A 20,776-nucleotide genomic window follows, 5' to 3' on the forward strand; every position below is an offset into this window, starting at 1 on the left:
TTTGGAATCGTGCTCTTTAATAAAACAGCTTAGTAGAACATTTCGATGTTGATAAAAATATGTATTAACTTACAAGCTAAACCTCTGCAAACAAGACGACCCGACTACTTGAATAGGTAGCTTTTTTCGCGGCCTTTTTAACGTAAGACATTGACACCGTATATCACATTGAGTTTTTAAATATAGCTTCCCTAACAAATCAGAGTTATTATCTAATGAAATTAGAAATTCAATAAATATATTTTTAATATTTTTAATATCATTAATATTCAATTAATTTTTTTCTAATATTTTTAATTTTTTTCGTTGTTTTGTTACATTTTTTCAGTTTTAGGTCATAGCATTTAATAATGGAATCCCTGGAGGGGTAATTCCGAGGTTTTTAAGGTAATTTTAAGCTTTTATAATTTGATTCTCTAGTAAACGAAAATTTAATAAATTCTTAAACAAAAAAATTATAATTAACTATCATTAAACGGTTGTTAATATTTTCAACTTGTATAGGTACGTCAATTCAACGTAATACCAAAGTTTACTCCCCTTTAGGTTTAAAATAGCGAAATTCTTATAAAACTTAAATTTCATAATATAATCAACTGGGTTTTTCTTAAATTTTCAAAATAAAAAAGATATTAGTAGTTAATTACAGGTTTGACTATTACAAATTTTGAATTAAACATAAAGTTCTCAACTGAGAAGCATCTAATTATATGAAAATTTAATTTTCTTCTATAGAAGTTCATAAAACTTCAAAAATCACAATAGCAAAAATTAAAATAAAAAAACGGAAATTTAAGCTCCCTATGGGGTTAATAATAGGGGAAAAAGATGAAAACAAAACATATAATTACAGCAACTTACTCTCCACAAACTTTAGTTCTTAACACTTTTTGTATTTCTTAATTCTTATTCTCTTCTTTTTTCATTTAATGTTTGTGTTAAAGTCATTAACAGAAATTTGCAGCACCTAATCAAAGAAACTTAAAAAAAAAAAAATAACAAAACGCAATAACGCAGAATTTTGGATGTGATCAACTCATGAGCAAATTATATTTACATAATACGAACCTGCACGCAAAATACTCAAATACAATTTGTGTAACGAAATTCTTAAAGCTTAGTACGGTCTTGCTTCCACTAGTATAAGCGTATCATCGAAAATTTAAAATAAAAATATAGCACAGACCCGTTTTCAGCGCTGAATAAAAATATAATTCAGGTTCGTTCTCGTGACAAGCAAAATTAGTAAATCAATCTTCAAAAAAGTAAAATTACTGCTGCTGTATCAAATATGTTCATAAAGATGCAATAGACCTCAATAAATTTGATTTGTGTGTCTTAATTTCTTCAAAATCTCTGTTGTTTTCTAAAACGATAGAGATGAAAAACCTAGATACAAAATTGCATCAAAATAGCTCGAAAACAGCTCGATATTGGACGTTTGAGGCCATTACAATACCTGCCATTATTGTATTCAATGCAGTTGGTAAAAAATTAATGTTTACTCAAAGTTCTCAGTATTTTGTTCTGTTTACTGTTTTTTTTCTTAAATGCTCTTTTACAGTTAATCATTATTTTGAAGGCAGTATTAAAAATAATTTAGAATTAAGTAAGTTGCTAAATATAGCCAATTAGTTACGTACACACATCCACAAATACATATGTGTAAATATATTTTCAGTGTTGTTTATAGGTTGGTTATAAAATTTAATTTTTAACTTTATCGTAAATTACTGTAAACATTTATACTAAATTACTGAAAATTGCCAACTATCACACATATTATTAAATAAAATTAAATAAAATTACAGTAAAATAGTATAAACCCTAATGGCGAATTAAAAATTTATTATTTAGTATTTAATGAAAAAAATCAGTTTTTGGTTAGTAGCATTAAAACTTCAAGTTATTGTCGCGACAATTAAGTTAAAAATGCTTGCTACAATTTTGTTACAAGCTACAACTATGAACTCCTTTTATTGATTCTAAATTTTTTAAAAACAAGCCTTCGGTGCCACTAATAAATTAAAAATATTTTTAATTTTAGTAAAACTGAAAATTCAATTCAGACTTGTTAATTTTTTATTTAATTCAACCAAACTGATCAACATCTTAAATAACACATAGGAATTACACTATTTTATCCAGCCATTAGAATTTAGAAGCTGAATTGTACAGTAATGCAGTATTTTTTCGATCTGGATTTCAGGAGCAATTAACGCAGTTCGATAAACAGTCAAACCAAAAGCTAAGTGTTCACTGAACGCAACTTGGCTACTCATGCTGCACATCTTATCAGGATAAAGCGCTATACTATACACAAATTACATATTCCTCCGACCTCCATAGCGTATTTTGGTAAAATATTTCTTATTTGTTTTTTGTGAATAATACGACATGTAACAAAGACACGTCTTAATTGATACTAAGTAAAGAATTCAGGTTATACTTCCCTAAAGTGCATATAATTCAAAATTTTTTTAAAAATGTCGGGCTCGTCATGCTTCCGATGCAACTGAATTAAAACATACAATTTCTAAGGATTCAATAAGATTTTGTTAAGAGATGTTTCCTGATTTATTTATTTTATGCTTGAAAGTTTTTTTGTCTTAAACTGTTATATTTTTTACATAAAAAAATACAATTCATAGGTAATTATTAAACCCCATTTTAGAAAATTACTGGCATTAAAACAAAGTTTTTTTTTTTTACAAAATTAAATTAAATTTTTTTTTAATCTAAAATTAAAAGAAAAGAAAAAATAATTATTCATTGCGTTTTCATCATAACCGTCTTTAATATGAAAACTTAAAGGAAAAGTTTCTGTACTTACAGAATTTTTTAGGAAAAAAAATCCTTCTATGTTGTTTTACAAAAGGAGAGAATGCCAATATAAGGAACGTGCATTTATGATTTTGTTAATTTAGTTGGAGATTTTTTTTTTGTTTTGTATTCTGGTTGAAATCAATTTCCTACAAAGTAGGGAAGAAACCTTTAATCATCTCACCTGAATTTAATGGTACAATGATGGTTTATTTTATGGTATATTATTTTTCATTATGGACTGCTATATGTACAATATTGCAACCGTTTTAAAACTACTATATACTTATCAAAGTTTTATAATCAGAGAAAATGGAACCGCTTACTACTTACAGAGAAAAAAAAAATTAAAAGGAAAAAAACAAGCAAAATGAGAGAAAAAACAAATTGCAACCGCGTGCAATGAACATTATTTTCACTTCACGGTTAAACCCAGTTATTCTTTTTTTAATCGACTTTTCTTTCCTCAATTTTATTATTTTGGCATATAAATGTGTGTTTGTGTAAGTATGTATTCAAAGAGTGATTAAATCAAAATAAATATAAAAGCAAAAAAAATAAAACAATTGTTGTCCAATAGCTCCAGTAATAGGCTCCCAAAAAATTTAATATTATAACGAAAAATTGAATGAAAATATTTGGAATGTTTTGAAAAAAAAAATTTTTTTTTTTTTGTGGTATAAAGAAGCTATAAAATTATAATGAAGTTTATTCACTTCTTCCAGATTGTTTATAAGAAACTTTATTAAAAAATTGACATACTTGTAATAATTGTTCCGAATCGCTTAAATCACATTCAGTGCTATAGAGGAATTTCTAATTTCTTATACATATAGTTCTAAAAAAAATGTGTGACACAGTTCACGTTTGTAATGGAAAAACAAAAGAATGAGGACCGACAAATATGCAATGTACTAAAAATTTTAATTCTAGTAATTCATTTTATGCGAATGCTTCAAAACTGCTTTCAAATAGTTCACTTGAATTCCGAATTCCTTAGATAACGAAAAATAAACGCCTAAATTTTTTGAAAATTTCCTTATCAGGCAAGTTTTTAAATATAAAGTAAAAAATACTATAAAAAACTGCATCTATTCAGTTCAAAATCTCAATTCAATTAGGTGAGAAACATTGAGGCTAAGGTTGTTTTAAAAACAGTTTCGAAGTTTTAAAAACTTGAAGAGTTTTTGCGAGTAATTATTAAAAATTTTTAACTTATGAAAAAAATTCCTTTAGATGTAATGTACAAACCAAATTTTGCCAAAAAATTAATGAAAATGAATTTAAAAGTTTTTATAAGTTTTTTAAGACAAATTGGAACAGATAAGAATAAAATAATTATGATCTGAATTGTTTTTGAATCGATAAAGTAAAAAAATTATTTTAGAGCACGTTCAGACCACGTCTTTAGATTTTCGTAATCAATTGGATTTTTTTTTAATTTACTTCTTTATTCATTCTTTTAAATCAGTAATTATTATCATTTATGATGTATATGGAAGAATGCTCGAATTAAATATGACACTAAAATGACTGGTTTTCACTCTTAATTTAATTTAAACGCTCCAAAAGGTAACCGATTTGTTTAACTAATAACTTTTTTTTTCTTTTTGGAGGATAAACTTTTCTTTATGGTTTCATGGGTTTTTAAATTTCAGGATTTAATAATGGTCAATATTTTTAGAAAATAAAATTTTTGGCTTTATTATTAGTTTTTTTTCTTTGGCATAATGTATTGTAATTAATGGGTAAGTGAAATCAGTTGTTATTTTCATTATGTTTCATTGTTTTTTAGTACCGAATTTAATGGGGTTAGAATTACTTATGAGAAATATTAAAAGTTATTAATCTCAATTTCTTAATTTAAAATGCAATTTTTTTTTTTTGTTATTTTCAAATTGGTAGTAGTACCTATAATGGTGGGTAATAAATAATATATACACCATTATATTGTGAAATTTAATTGTTAGTTTGAAATTTAAATTTGTATTGGTAATAATTTTTTGGCGAGAGAAATATTGATAATTTTTAGTATAAAACAAAATAAAGCTGCATTTTTGGTATAAAACAACAAAAATAATAATTATATTTTAAATATATTTATTATAAAAACTTGATTGCATTGTAAAATTGCATTTAAAATTAAAATCGTGTTTAAATGCTATAAAAGATTTATTTAAACAAACCCGATAATTATATGTAGATAAATTTGAAATGATATTTTATTAAAAAGTTAAAAAAAAAATACCAAAATTTCATTTCAGTGTACAATACCGGCACAATTAATTATCACCCAACGAAAAATATAGCTTTTACAATATAATAACGGAGTGCAATAAGAAATTATGGCTATCATAATTTTAATGTTTTACATTTGAAAAAATTATTCTTTATTAAAGTATAGGTTTGAGACTAACACGGAGGCATCGGTATATAAGTGCCGTTGATGCTAATCAAATTGAATTGAAATTGAAACAAATGAGAGGCACTTTATCATTATAATTTTATTCTTTGTTTGTCCCTAAAACAGAGGATGCTGACCAGATTTCCAGAGATATGGAAATAAACGGGTCATTAGATTAAAGCTATAAGACATGTCTTGAATGTCATCGTATAAACTCACATTTGACTCAAATCATATCAGAGATATCAAAACCGATAAATACTTATAATTTAAAAATCAATTTCGGATGAAAGTACTACTTTAAATTCGAAATCTTTCAGTATTACAAAGAAAACCGCCACGATTCTTATAAAATTATAAGATACTTGAAACTGATCTGGAGAATTTCATGATTATGAATATGAAAATTGATTTCAAATAACTAGATAAAAATGAGATCATAGCAACTAAAATTATTGCTATTTCTGGACGAACAACTAAACATTCTAGCTGAATATAATTTTTTCCTGAAATCCTAAGTTGTGTCTTAAAAACATGTGTGAATTATAGATAGAAAGAATTTTTAATATTTAAAATTGTTAAAATAAAATGTTCTCATTCACAAATATAATTAATTCGACACCAATTTGTTTTGATAAATTAACGCCCGTTTACGTAAGGCTTTACAGTAATAAGCTCTCATATTATGATTTACCCTTCACGAAATAAGTTCTTGTATAAACCTGTTCTATAAATTTAAATAATAACAAAAATTTACTATATGAAACATCTAAAATATCAAAGAGTTCATCAATTGTAAAATATTTGATATGGCATTACGTGAATTAATTCAATTATAAAATTGAACATTTGTCATTATGTGCAACTTGTTACGTTATTAAACAAGTTGAGAGACAAAATGTGTGTTTAAATAAATCTATCTTCTTTTATTTATAGTATAAGAAAAATTCTACTTCAATATTAGAAAATCAGAAGAATTTCAACTTTAATCTTCTTTTTTTAAGCTTTATTTTTGATAGTCACGATTTTTCTTACCTATATTTAAACAGCTTTTTAGATTATGACTGTGAACACTTCCTTCTTCATTCCAATTTATTAAAACTTCATATTTATTATACTTTATTCTGTTATACTTACTTCTTGGCTGTATTAAAACTTTGCTATCATCGTTTTATGTTTTGTTTTGGATTTTTTAACTGGGAATAATCTTGTGTCTATTTTTACTTTTTCTTTTTGTAGTCATTAAAAAAAAATAACTGGCATTTATGAAAAAGAAAACCTACAAACCTAGATATTTAACTTTTATTTTTATTCTATGTAGGTACTCTTTTGGTAGACCTCACGCTTTTTTCTCTTCTGATTCATCTTTTAAACAACCAAAAATGATTTCAATTTTCGCAATTATTAAAAAAAAAAACAAAAAATTTTCTCATGTCAGCAAAATAAATAGAACCTATATATTCAATATAATAACGGTTAGGAAAAAAAACATAGGAAATTCCAAAAAAAAAAAATATGAAAAAAACGTTAATCATGAATTTCTAATCTAAACTGTAATAATAATTTACGATTATTTTTTTGTTGCCTTATTTTTATCGTTTTTTTGAACAAATAAGAATTTCAAACAGAATCGCTTTTTGGCGAAGAATGGAAAGGCGAAAATAGAAACAAGTTAAGAAGGAGTGGATTTTTAATTGAAAATGAAATTTTCATTTCATTTCTTTAATCTAGCAATTAAAAGAAACAAAAAAATAAAGAAAATAATGTGAACAAGAATTTCTCTACACACCCCTTTCACAGTATAGCAAATAAGTACAGAGAAATCTCCAAAATTGAGAAAAATTTTAATAGGAACTTATTTTGAATTGTTTTTTTTATGTTTATGTAATTAGAATAACAATTTTATGGAGCGTAAAAATTTTAAATATTCTAAAATAGAAGATCAACGCTATCAAAAAATTTTGACAACAATATCTACAAAAATACAAGCTTGTTTTATGAATTCACTAAAAGCAACAATGTGTCATTAACGATTATGGTGAATTGACTTATGATATTTAAAGTGTACGTATTTCTTTGGAGAACTTTGAAAATTTTCGGATAAAGATATTTGTCAAAAGTTTAAGAACAACCGTCCGGGCTAAATAAGACAAATTTTTTCATTTATTTCATTATTTCAGTACATTATAATCAGTTCAAGGTTACCTTTCCCAAAAATCAGAAATTTTTTTGACAAAGCAGCTTTATTCTTTGCTGTTGATTGTAGCTAATACATCTAAAAATCTACGTTCTATAAGTTTTGTATTAATGACATGATAACGTTATAAAAGTGAGGAAAGTTCAAAGTTTGTCAAAGAAACTTGAAAATGAATTGGAATTACATTTAAACGCCTTTAATATAAATAAGTTCGGTTTTAATTCGTCATTTCGTATTTCGAACTTCTTATAATCATTATTTCAAACCTTATCAAGTGCTAATTAATATGAGAGCTTAAAGAGACTGTTAAATAAAAGACTGTTATAATAAAATGCAAATATTTTTATAATTTTTATGAAACAGTCTTTATTAAAGAGATAGACACTCCCTGGCCATACCAAACTGAAAATTTAAAATCTAATGAGCCCAGTCAGATTGGACTTGTTCTTGAAGTATCCAAAATTCCGAAATTTACGTTCCTTATTTCATTTCCGTAATATGGAGTATTTTCTCGTATTAATAAATCTTTTAACTTTTCTTTGTGTTTAAATTATCAAGTTTTTTTTTCAGCTGTTCTTTGTTATAGATACTGCACACGTATTAACCCCAAGAATGTTGTTCACAAAACTTAAAAAAAAGGACCTTGAGGGGTATGAAAAAATATTTATTTTGCTATCATTTGTGATAGCTAAAAAATAGTTTTTTCCGTTCATGCGGTTAATCTATTGTAAAATATCGTATAGTTCGACAAATTGGTAACTTCATTTTATTTCATAATACCTGTGCCAAAAATACATGTTATTTCATTTAGTCTCATGTTATATTATTATCAATGTTTCATTAAAATTTTTTTCCCACTGAATATTTACTGCTCTATAAGAATATTTCTCTCTAAAATTTCTTAATTATTCTATTGTTTGCCAAAAAAAAAAACACAACTTGTTCGAAATGATTTCTACTGACAATCGCCATAGAACTTCAATCATTCTCATTCAAATATGCTCAAAAAATTCTGCTATGATTGTATTAAATTTTCGAGCTGATTAAGACATTAAAATCGTAGGAAAAACTGACAAAATTTTAATACAATGAAAAACATAGTAGACATCAGATTTTGATAGGAGAATTTCTTAATCTTGTTTTACATAATTACAATGTAAGTGTACACCATCTAGTTAACTTATTCATTTAAATAAATATTATATTAGATACTTTAACTGTTATATTAAAATTCACTTTATAAATTTTTATTAAACAATAATATTGTAGTAGATATGTACGAGTATAAGAGTATAAAAGATAAATTTCTCATTATAACTAATTGAATACCTATATGTATAGTGTAAGTAGTACAAGAATAGAAAGGCATAGAAAAACTTTCAATTGTAAATAAGAAGCAAGTTAATTTAAATAAGTAAAATTCGGTAAAAGAATTTTCAAACAGAGAAGTTGAATTTTGAAAAATTTAAAAAATTTTTTTTTAACTTATTGTTATTTGAATTGCGTAATAGAAAATACTCAATTAAAAGTTGTTAGTATTCGGGTGTTTTCCATAGAATATTTTTGGGGGAAAAGCTATTTTCTCATAAAAATAATAACAATTGTTATTATTATTATTGTTAGTTAAATTTGTAATACTTATTTATTTATTTTTTTGGTTTACTTTTTTCTCTCAGAAAAAAAAAATCTTAGTAATTAAGAAATTATCATAAAATTATTTTTGACGTTAAAAAATTTTTATTTGATGGCATAGTTAAAATTGGCCGGTTTGATTTTCTTTTTTTTTTATTTTGTGTGAAGATAAAAGGTATGATAATTAGAATTACAGTTAATTTTATGGATATTTTTAAATACAGAGGCCTTAAAACGTATTTTAACGCAATTTTTTTAGACGGCATTGGTAAGTCATTGGTAAGTAGTTTGGTTGAAAAAAGACAAGGTTTTTAATAGTAAACCTTTTCAAATTTTTAGAGCTCCACTGAGGTGTGATTAAATTTTTTGTTTTATTTTACTTTTTAATCACTAGAGTGTTTTATGCATATAGTGACTTTCTTTATCATAATTTAACATGATTTTTTCACATCTAAAAATATTTGCGGGATAAAATTACTAGAAGGTGATATTTATTTTTAATATTCTTTTTAAACCTTTCTCGTCAATAGGGGTACAATTTTATCACATGTTGTTTGATACTCGTATAAATAAAAATCAAACCCAGATTTCGAAATTATCTTCAGGTGAAGTTTGTTTCAATATATAGTAATAAACAGTATAAAAATCCGTTAACTAAGAAGGATTCTAGGTCTAAACCTGTTCCAATTCACGCTTTTCCGTTCGTATACATAAGTGATTGATAAAGGCATCGATGAAAATAAAAAACAGATTGGATACAATTCTATTGCATTAAAAATATCAACTCTTAACTATTTCCAAAAACCGTTTCAAATGTGTAAGTTTTTTACAATTGTTTCTTCATACTTCTTCATACTGAAAAGTTTTAAATATTTTAAAAGCAAATGCTTGAGCGTTCAATATAAATTAATTGTACTATAGTTCCAATTATACCAGAAAAATTTTTTTTAGAAATGATACTGGAGAACGATAATAAATGAAATCAGATAGAAAAATACTTATTGAAAGTGTTACACAGGTGGAAGAAATTTAATAACGTATTATCTAACAAGTCAAGGACACTTAGGAGCAATAGATGAGGAGGAATAGAATGGCTTGGTTCTAAAAGTGTGAACTTGAATTAGTGCGAACAGCAATTCGATGATGTAGAAATAGACGAATACGAACAGCAATTTGATGATGTAATCTACGAATTGATATTTCGTAGATTTTTAAAGTAACAGTAATTCTTTTACTCTAAATAGAAATGTATTTAAATTAATATTTTAATTGTCAATTCAAAGAAATTTTATTTTTTCAATTAAATTATTGTTTGTTAAGGTTAAAGGTTTTGGTAAATTTATCTATAACCTAATAAGAGTACCATTTAGAGTATTCTATACGATCATATGATTGAGACCAGAGATGAAAAGTTTCCAGACTATTTGAATTATAAAGCATTTTAAAATAAATGAAAAAGTAACATTTTTGTATTCACAAATTGTTAATGACTTCCACTTCTGTGCCCATAAAACACATCCAATTTCTGTTAATTATAATTTTGTTTGTCAGATATAACAAAACAAAACCTCCTATAAACTGAAATAAAATCTATACTTGCAACCTTAATAAAAACAAAAATAAAATATGAATATCCTTTTTTAAATTTTTTTCACAAAAACAATTCTTAATAGACCAAAATAAACCATCCTTTTTGAGTAAGTAGCAATTTTTCTATATTCCATGCTCAAATTTGTGTAGTCATCTTTTAAGTTTTATTTCATAAATGCAAGGATAAAAATGAAATTCTTTTTGAATAAAATTTTATTGTTTTATTATTTTACAACACATTTTTTATATATGTAGCTTTAAACTCAAAGCGATTTCAGCGAAAAGTCAGTATAATGGAAAACAATATGTCAGTCATCTTTACTACTTTTCCTGTTTATTAATAAATCATTTTATTGCATTTAAAGTTAATTTTCATTCGTTCTAACATCTTAACATTCTGTAAAATATTATAATGCACTTATTTACTTTAAAACATAAAAATATGCAATACTTGAATCCCTTCAAAAACTTAGTAGTTATAGAGTATTGTCAAGAAATATCCCGTTTTCATGAGATCAATTTTAAGTGAATACTGTCTTTCACGTTGTTATGCTAGACATTACAGCATCTTTAATATGAATGAATTTAACATATTCAATCATTTTGAATTTTATAACTATAACCCAAAACTTTTGGTCTACCCGCTTTGATAAATTAGTGAGTTTAAGAATTTTTTCATATACGAAAACTTACGAATTATCAAATAATACGAGAGAGTAACATGTCCATTTTGTGTAAACGTGAGGTGTAAATCAAATGCAATTATGATCCCATTAAAAGGATGGCAAGTTAATAAAATACAAAATTTCTAATGGAGATTTAATTTTCAGACAGAAAACAATTTCATGTCAAGCAACCAAGAAATTATTTAAAAATTTGAGCAAAACGACATGAAACGAAATTTTTTAAGAAAATTTTGTGCAAAGTAATTTCTCTGTATACAAATAAATCAAACTGTAAATTAAAATATTTAATTTAAATTTTATGAGAAAAAATTCTAAATTCTTAAATATATGCTTTGACAAATGTACAATAAAACTATAAAAAAAATTAAAGCGTAAAAATATTTACCCTACTGTGTTTTCTACTCTCTTACAACTAACATTGTCCTTTTTCCGCAACATTTGTTTTCCAAAAAAAATTTTAATATTTTAGAGTTTTATTATTCATTTCAGTTTAAAATTATTTCTTGTATACTAATTTACTATCTTCATAAATAATATTTTACGACATTAAAGGATATTAGTAAGCAATAACAAAGGCTAATTTGAGAACAAATTTTTTAAAATTGCATGTAAGGTATGAGTGAAACAATAGAAAACAAAACAGAAAAATATTTAAAGGTAGACAAAAATGACATTTAAATATGACAAAATACACACATCTTCTGTTACAGATGACCTTCAAATACCTTGGAAATTGAAAATGCGTAAAAATGAAAATAAGAAAGAACTTTTATAAAATAAAAATTTTCTGGTTTGCTCTCCAGGATATTTTTCTCGTTGTTCATTCCGGCACGTTTGCTCTATTGCAATTAAAGAACTAAGAGAATATTTTAATACGGAAATTAAAGAAAGCACGTGCATAGTTCAGCGGGACAGTTTTAATTCGTGTGCCAGTTTGCCAGAAATGAATTTCCTATTCATAATTTATCCTTAGATCAAAAATAATTTTAAAATGTTTCTGTTATCAATAAGTTACCTTTCATGGTTTATTAACAATTCAAACTGTTATACTAAATTTAAATTTAAATAATGAGCTTTAATTGAAATTTTAAAATGTGAAGCTCATGTTACTTTTTAACACGGTAATAAAAATAAGTTTTCTCAATAAAATAATTATTATTAGAAAGTCAAAACTCCTTTTTAACCCACTTTCGAATAGGTTGTTCTTTTATGTTTTCATTAAGATTAAGACGAATCTGAGTGAATAGTAAAGTATCAAAGACACCCGATTAACATTACAGTTTTGACAATTCAATTTTTACCATTACTTTTTTTTTATTTTTATTATTTAAAAATTATTTAACTACTAACATTTATTCATAATTATTTCAATAAATTTTAATTAAAAAAATGTTAAATCTGCATTTTTTAATTATTTTTTACGAAATAAAAAAATAAAACTAAAAAAATTAATTGCAAAAAAAAACTATCGTTAACCAACTTCATTCATGCACAGAAAAAAGATAAAACGAGACAGAAAGAAAGTTACAAATGACATTTAATGACGTTTAAAAATTTTTTTTTAAATACACAAATATCATAACTTCCAAGCGCCAAAGAGAATTTCATCAGCGATTTTTATTTATTTTATTTTTATTATTGTTTTTTTTAAATGTCTTAATGAAATATACTTGTTTTTCCTTGCAATACCAATTCAGTTTTTAAGCAACATCAATTCAACTCAAATCAACTTGATTAAATATAAAAAATAAAATAAAAAAAATTTCACTTTAATGGATTGATAGTCATGGTTGAATGCGAAGACCTCCAACAAGATGATCTTAAAAGATTTTTGTCTTAATGGAACAAGAGTGAAAGCATTTAGTACATGAGTATTTTAACTTGCAATTTCTTACTAAATTATGCAGCAATAAACTTATTGCTCACACAATAAAACGAATTAATTGTTAAATAAAATCTGAATTTCATTTCTTTAATGCTAGGAAGAACAATTTATTAGAGCAATTACGTTAAGATTTTTTCACTTTTTCTGTGCTGTTTTACCAGTGCAAAGTGTACTAATTTGAATTTAATCCACAAGTTTACCGAATAGTTGAAGTCAGCCTGAAATCTGAATTACTTCTAAGTTGTTTTTTCTATATTACGCAAACTGACCCGAACGTGAACTGGTTGTTTGGATCTAAATGTTAGTATGGGTGCTTTTACATTTAAGCATTCTAGAAATTTAAATTATGCTTAGTTTAGCTTGTTTTTTTCATAGAAATTGACATACAAATTTTATGTCTCTTATACTAATAAACTCATACTAATTTCTACTAACTTTTCTCAATTTCTTCTTCTTAAGCACCCAAATAATGATTGTTTTTACTATTTCACGCTATGTTAGTTTATATGGTAGTTATTACTGGGTCTAAATACGGCAAATAGAAATCTAAATGTTACTTAGACAGTTTAATTTAGATCTAAGCTTATAATGATGCAATAAGTTCTGACTCCAGAACGAGTACTAACCACTAAGTAATCTGTCGAATGAATCCATAAAAAAGATTGTTTCCACTTGGCGGTTTAATTAAATGATATAACACTCTCCATTCCGCATTCAACGAATTTTAAAATAATTCGCAAGAAATTCGAAAATACTATTTCATTGTTATACATTTCAAATATCTACATATGTATGTAAAATGTAGATTGTAAATTAAAAGAAAGTTTATTTATTTTATAAAATATTGCAGAAAAATTACCTGTAATTGGTAAGTTTTTTTTATATTGATTGTACAATATTTTAAAATTATATGCGATAAAAGGCTATTGCCAGTGGGCTCCAGTAATATTAAATCAAATGTATAAAACAGTTTTCCTGACAAAAGTATTGAATCTAAATCAGAGTTAAAAACCGAGTCCATTTGTCATTCCGAGCACATTACTTTACACCACAAATATTTTGGGATGTGAAACAACAGCCAGAAAGAACTTTTTTTCTTTAATTCTTGATTCTTATTACAAAATGTGGGACATTTGGTAACAAGAATTACACAAAAAACTTCAACTGTTTTGTAAACTTGTAGATCTACATTAAAATTATAGATCTACATATTTTGTAATATTTAAAAACACAAAATTGTTTCAGAAAAAATTTCACATTCCTAAGGAATGAAAGCTCATTAAGTTGAATAAATACGGAGGATCGTAACTTTTATACGAGTTCACAATTCCTGGACAAATTCCCACTAAATTAAATATTTTAAGAACATCATTATAATATGCGTTTGTAAAATAACAACAACAATAAAGAAAAAGAATCGCAGTTATATTGCGCGTAATTACTACTTTTATTGCACATTCAAAATAAACAAAATTTTTCTCTTATTTTTTAATTTCTTTTAATATTTTCTTTATGAATCCACGCTTATATCTACCTACACACATCCATTATGGTGATGGTATGTAATAAGTCGAGAACTCGCAGTAATAACGAATAATGAAAAAATTTGTGGTGATTTAATTTAATTCTATATACTTTTATAAATAGACAGAGTCAGAAAAGAATTCAAAAGTTAAAATATCTTAAAAAGTAGATGATGGAATCAAGATTTTTTTTGTTTTAATTCTCGTAAAGTAGGTTACACATTTAATAGAATAGCCATAGAGTAATTATTTTATTCATATTCTATATAGTAAAATTTCTACATAATAATTATAGGCATCAAGGTAGGTACTTGAACCTGCATACCTGTATTTATTTTGATATGTGTGTTATTTACGGATTAAAATTTACGTAGGTTTCTCTAATACCTCATTTTCGTTTTTTTAATAATAAAAAAATATAGAACTGTAAATGATTTCTTTAACTATTATTAAAATTTTTTAGTATAATATAATACAAAAGTATACCATATACAACGCATACCTGTTCGTAATAACTATATAATTAAAACACCAGTGTCTATTTGAAACTTTTATATTAAAATGCTATATAATTAAATTTTAAAAATTTTTTAATAGTAAGTTAGAAAAAAAAGTAATAAAGGCGTGAGTACTTATGAAAATAATTTTTTTTTATTTTTGTTTTTGAAAGTTATTACTGATATCACTAAGAGTATCGTAGGTTACTCTTAGATTTCTTTTGTAGTGGCTTTATAGAATACAGTAAATGACTCAATATTAATTCAATTACTGCAACTAGATTCTAAAATATTTTGTTCTTAAAATCAGTGAATTGCGACAGCATTAAGTTATTATTATTTTCTCCAAACTGTAGAAGAAACTGTGGAGAAACTGTGGTCTCATTCTCCAAACTGTAAGAGAATGAAACTTATTGCATTTTAACTCCACGCGGAACTAATCTATACTGCTAATAATGTTTCTAATAATGAAATTGGATCATTCCCAGTGTAAGAAATCAATTTTGCCTATATATTGAATGAAAATCACAGTGGAATTGAATGAAAGTTTTGGAAGAGTTGGGACATCTTTGCCAAAGATTTTAATTTTTTCATAATTAGTAGTGTAGTTATAGAATTCGTCGTTTTTTCGTTACTTGCTTTTTTCTGAGGTCTGAAAGATTTGATGATACTTTAGAACAACGATTCTAAATAAAAATAAAATGCGGAGCTACTAAAAGGGCCTTAAAATAATTTTTAGAAAATCGTTGTAAATATAAACTACTCACAACACCTATAATATTCTGAAAATAGTCCAATAATACGAAGTTCTAATTAGCTGCTTCATTTTCTAGTTAGCATAATTTTGTACTTTCCCTATAGTATGAACGTATTTTCATTTCTTAAATTCCAACTGAGAAGTGCTTTTATGATTTCATTCTGGCACAATATTGTAATCACATGGTAAATAATAGCTTTAGCATAGAATAAATTTAGACAATAATAGATTGGAAGTTTTTTCTAAATTATTTTACGAATAAAAAATTACATGTATAAAATATTATAATTGTTTTTAATTGTAATAGAAAAACAAAAATTAAATTTTATATATATACAATAAGCGTCCGCTAGAAAGGGGAGATTAAACAAAAAAATAGATATTTTATTTTATTATTGTTTTTATGCAAGTGAATTGGGTTACCTAATTTTTTAATTCTTCCATATTTTATAATTTTATAATAATTATATTTAAATTAAATTGCATAGTTAATTATGCATTAAAACTATGAATAAAGGTTGAATAAAAATAATTATATTTAATGTTTTCCTACTAAATTTTTATAAAATACAATATACTTTTGTTTTGTCTTGATAACATCCTGAGAGTGAATTCATTATGTTGTTATAGTAATTGTTATCGTAAGTTCCTGTGTCTGCAAATGCTAATTGTCACATAATAATGGGAACTGATGTAAAAAATTTCATTCTATAGTGAACTAAAAATGATGGGAAACGAAACTAAATGAGCTTTTTTATGCTATTTTTTTATGCGATTTTAGAAAAGCATTTTATTAACTTATATTCTGCTTTCTACATAATATGGAACACGTTAGTAGGAGAAACCTCTCTAACGTTTGTATTAATTCTAGCGATATAATTCGATATAATGTAAACATGAGTTTTGAATACCCTTCAAAAGTAGTTTATATTTTAAAGCAGCCGTCGGCAGACTTTTGTGGGTTATGGGCAAATATGTACTATGTGTGGGCCACTAAAGTTTCTTACATTACCTACTTACAAAGTAAACATTGTTGGAAAATGACATTTTCAATTGACTTTATGGTCTGTTTTGTTTTGACAAATTTATATGGAATTTTATATTCCAATATATTTCTCACTTGCAACAATATAATGGGTCACATTTTGAAGTCAAATTCGCCGCAAGTTGCCCATTGGCCGAATTTTGCCGACGATTGCTTTACAGTATGACAAAACATTTAACTACGTTGGGATTACTTTTATAGGTGACGTAAAAATTGTACATACATTTTCATGTAAGATTTTTAATATTTGAGAAACACACGATATCTACATATGCTATGCATTAATGTTATGACAGACTTGAAATTATATTAACATGCACAACTACATGGTATATATGAACGATCAGTTAATATATGAACACAAAATTATTTGTATTGAGTACTCTGTTATATGAACTCAAGTTCACTCATATTTTGAACAAAATTTACAATTTCGAACAAAATTTTGACATAAAATTCTTAAATATGCTGATAAAATTCGAAATATACTGAAGCATGCAAGAAATTACAAGTGTAATATTGTTTGAAAATTAAAAATATAATTTTCTAATTACTACTTAAAAGTCTTATAGTTCTTTCAGAAATATGAACAATTTGGTTTAGTTGAATACCTTCTGACATTTATGAGTTCCTATACGTACTAGTACACTGTATTAGTAAGTGGATAATTTTCATCTACATAAAGCTACGCCTTCATTGAAAAATGTGTCATATTGTGAACTATAACGTAAACTAGAGAAAATCTTTTCCAGATCAGTTATCCATAATTTTAGGAAAATAATATAAAGATATAATTTATTTAGTTCATTCATGCTACCTTTCGTTAGGTTGGTTAGTTTCAAAATATTGCATTAATTTTACTCGAAGGCAGGACAACTCCAAATTTTTCGGATTGAGATGGTTTTATGAAAAACTTATATTTTTAATAAAAATTTACAATTTCCAATAACTTCATATTGTTTAATTTCGGATAGCACAAATTATTGGAACTAAAAAAATATAAATTTAGTAAAAGTTTAAGAATAAAAACACAATAAAAATATAAGAACATTGAATGAAAATGCACAATAAAAATTTTATTAACATATATTTGAAAAAGAAATCCTATTAAATCGTAGCATGATTAAGACCTTGCCCATTGTACATAAATTTTTACCACCCTTTAAGTTTCATAACATTTTATGTTTACAAAAATTCTAAATCCATCGTCTTAACGATTACTAAACAGAAATTAACTTTATTTTTTAAAGAATTTTTTAAATTTTCAATATCTTTTCTTTTTTATTGGGTTTTGTTTAAAAGGGACTTGTTTTTTAATTTCATGATTTAATCCAGTAAACAAAACATTCAAAGTAGTCTATAAATTTTCTTTGAAATCATGCTGCTTCATAAGATTTTCAATTCGTTACAAATCAAATATTTTCTTACAATCAGAAGCTTAAAAAAAATTCCATCTCATCATCACTCCTATCATTCTAATCATTCTAATCATTATCATATATTTTTGAAATTATCGCAACTGTTGAGATGAATTTATAAATTAATAATTTTCACCTAAGGTGGTGAATACACAATAAACCATTTAAAATTAGTTTTCATAAAAAATAATAACAATTTTTTTTTTCCTCAATGGCATCATAAAATAATTTTTATATAATAATGATAATAATAATTTTTTTTTTAAAGATTTATTCTTAATCTTAGATGTTCTAAGTCGGCATAATTCATAACTTTTGCTGTAAGTATACACAATGTAAAAAAAGTGAAAAAAAATGATTTTTAAGACAATTTTGTAATTACAAATCACGCAGAGATTTTTTCCTTCTTTAATTTTGACTCAACACAGTTTTCAAAATTGTTACCGCTATAATTAAAATATCCATGTATGCCTGTAAACACATACATTTGCAAACAACCCTAGAATAGAATCTTTTCAAATTTATGATGAAGGTGTTGTTTCTAATAACTTTTTAATCGTTTAACTTGTTTGTGTTGATAATGCTTTTTAGGCTTATGATCGAAATCCATAGGAAATGGAACAATATATTGTTGCAAAAAGTATTAACAATCGTAAAAGTCTTTTTTTTCTGAATGAGTTTCATATGAATGCATTTTAACGCCAATTATTGAGATTGAAACAATGTTTCCTCTTCTTAAAGAATTAAAGCATGACACTGCCGCCATTAATACTTCGATTTCTCATTTGCACCACTTTTTCCGCAATGAGTGCGAATAGAAATTACCGTCTAGAGAAATTAGTGATTATAACTTTTTTTGGGGAAATTGTTGATTACATTAAAGAATGGCGTTAAAAGGACTATTGATTAGATGATAACTGGTATATTGGCCACCGGCTTATATTTGTTTGTCAAAATTGCAAATTGATTATAAATCTTTGATGATTTTTTTGCTTTAACTAATTGGGTTTTATTTCAACACCACTTATTTCACAAACACATATACATATCTTCTTAATTATTTGATTACAATGATTTACTTTACAATGTATGGTATTCTCACTTTATTCAAATTCAAATTCTAAACTCTATATTTCAAAAAAAAAAATCAAAAACTACTAATTCATCATCAAACTCCCTAGATCAGTTCATCATATACAATGTTTTCCGTATATTATAAGTCTTAGTTTATCAGAGAATAAGAAGAAAATCACAGATGCATGCCAAATTAGCTTTTCATTTCATTTACTAGAGAAAAATAGATTGAATAAAAGCAAACATTCTAAACAAAAAAAAAATTATAATTTTTTATTCATCTCTCAACTACAAACAGAAGAATAGCAACTACAGCATCAGTAGAGAAGCAGAAGCAACAACAGAAGTAATCGTAATAAATGAAATTTTATTGATCCGAACACGGATGGATACATGGATGATGACGATGACTCAGTAGATGTTGAAAAAGAAAAAAAAAACAAAAAAACTTTTGTTGATCTGTTTCTGTTGCCTTCTAGCTACGCCATGGTAAATTAAAAAATTTTCTACTTTTCATTATTTTCATCTCTTTTAGTTGCGCTAGTAGCTATTGTACCTCTGTTCTATTCAAGAATAAATCACAAAATACGTTCGAAATATTTTTAGAATCTTGTTTTTCGATTTATTTTTTACTTACATAATTCTTTTTTTTTTGTGACTAGAGTTCCCAGCGCCATTTCAAATTCAAATGCGTAACTAATTTACGAAATAATTTGATTTTTTTTTCTTTAGAAACATTGAACATCTTTAAAATTTATTTAACATATTCAACAAATATTTTTTGAAGGAAGGCTCTTGAATTATCTAGAGTGAGAGAGATAGACGAAGAAAAAATTATTTCAGTTCAAAATTCAGGTAATACTGGATCTTGATAATTTTGCTTACCTAAAACATCTTTGGCATTATTAAGTTTATTTTTACAATAATCTCATAGGGAAATCAAGGTTTATGATAATTATAAGAAAAATGATAATAAGAGACTAATAAATTGATAAAAGTAATTATGTCTATTTTCTTAAATATAATCTCATCCTTTTTATAGAAATCGGAATACAAGAACTTTTAATGAAATTGTCTTCAAAATGCCACAAAATTACTTACACAAAAAATTGAACAAGATGTTTCGTCAAGTGAAGCCCTCACTCGCAGAAGAAGTGAAATACTGCTGAACATCATCAGGGTGGGTCTCAAGGGGATGAGGATGCATTTTTAACCATCTCTACAATTTACAAATCTACAATCTTC

Source organism: Condylostylus longicornis, unplaced genomic scaffold (assembly GCF_029603195.1).
Source record: "Condylostylus longicornis isolate FDR11 unplaced genomic scaffold, ASM2960319v2 ptg000018l, whole genome shotgun sequence".
Taxonomy (NCBI): Eukaryota; Metazoa; Arthropoda; class Insecta; order Diptera; family Dolichopodidae; genus Condylostylus; species Condylostylus longicornis.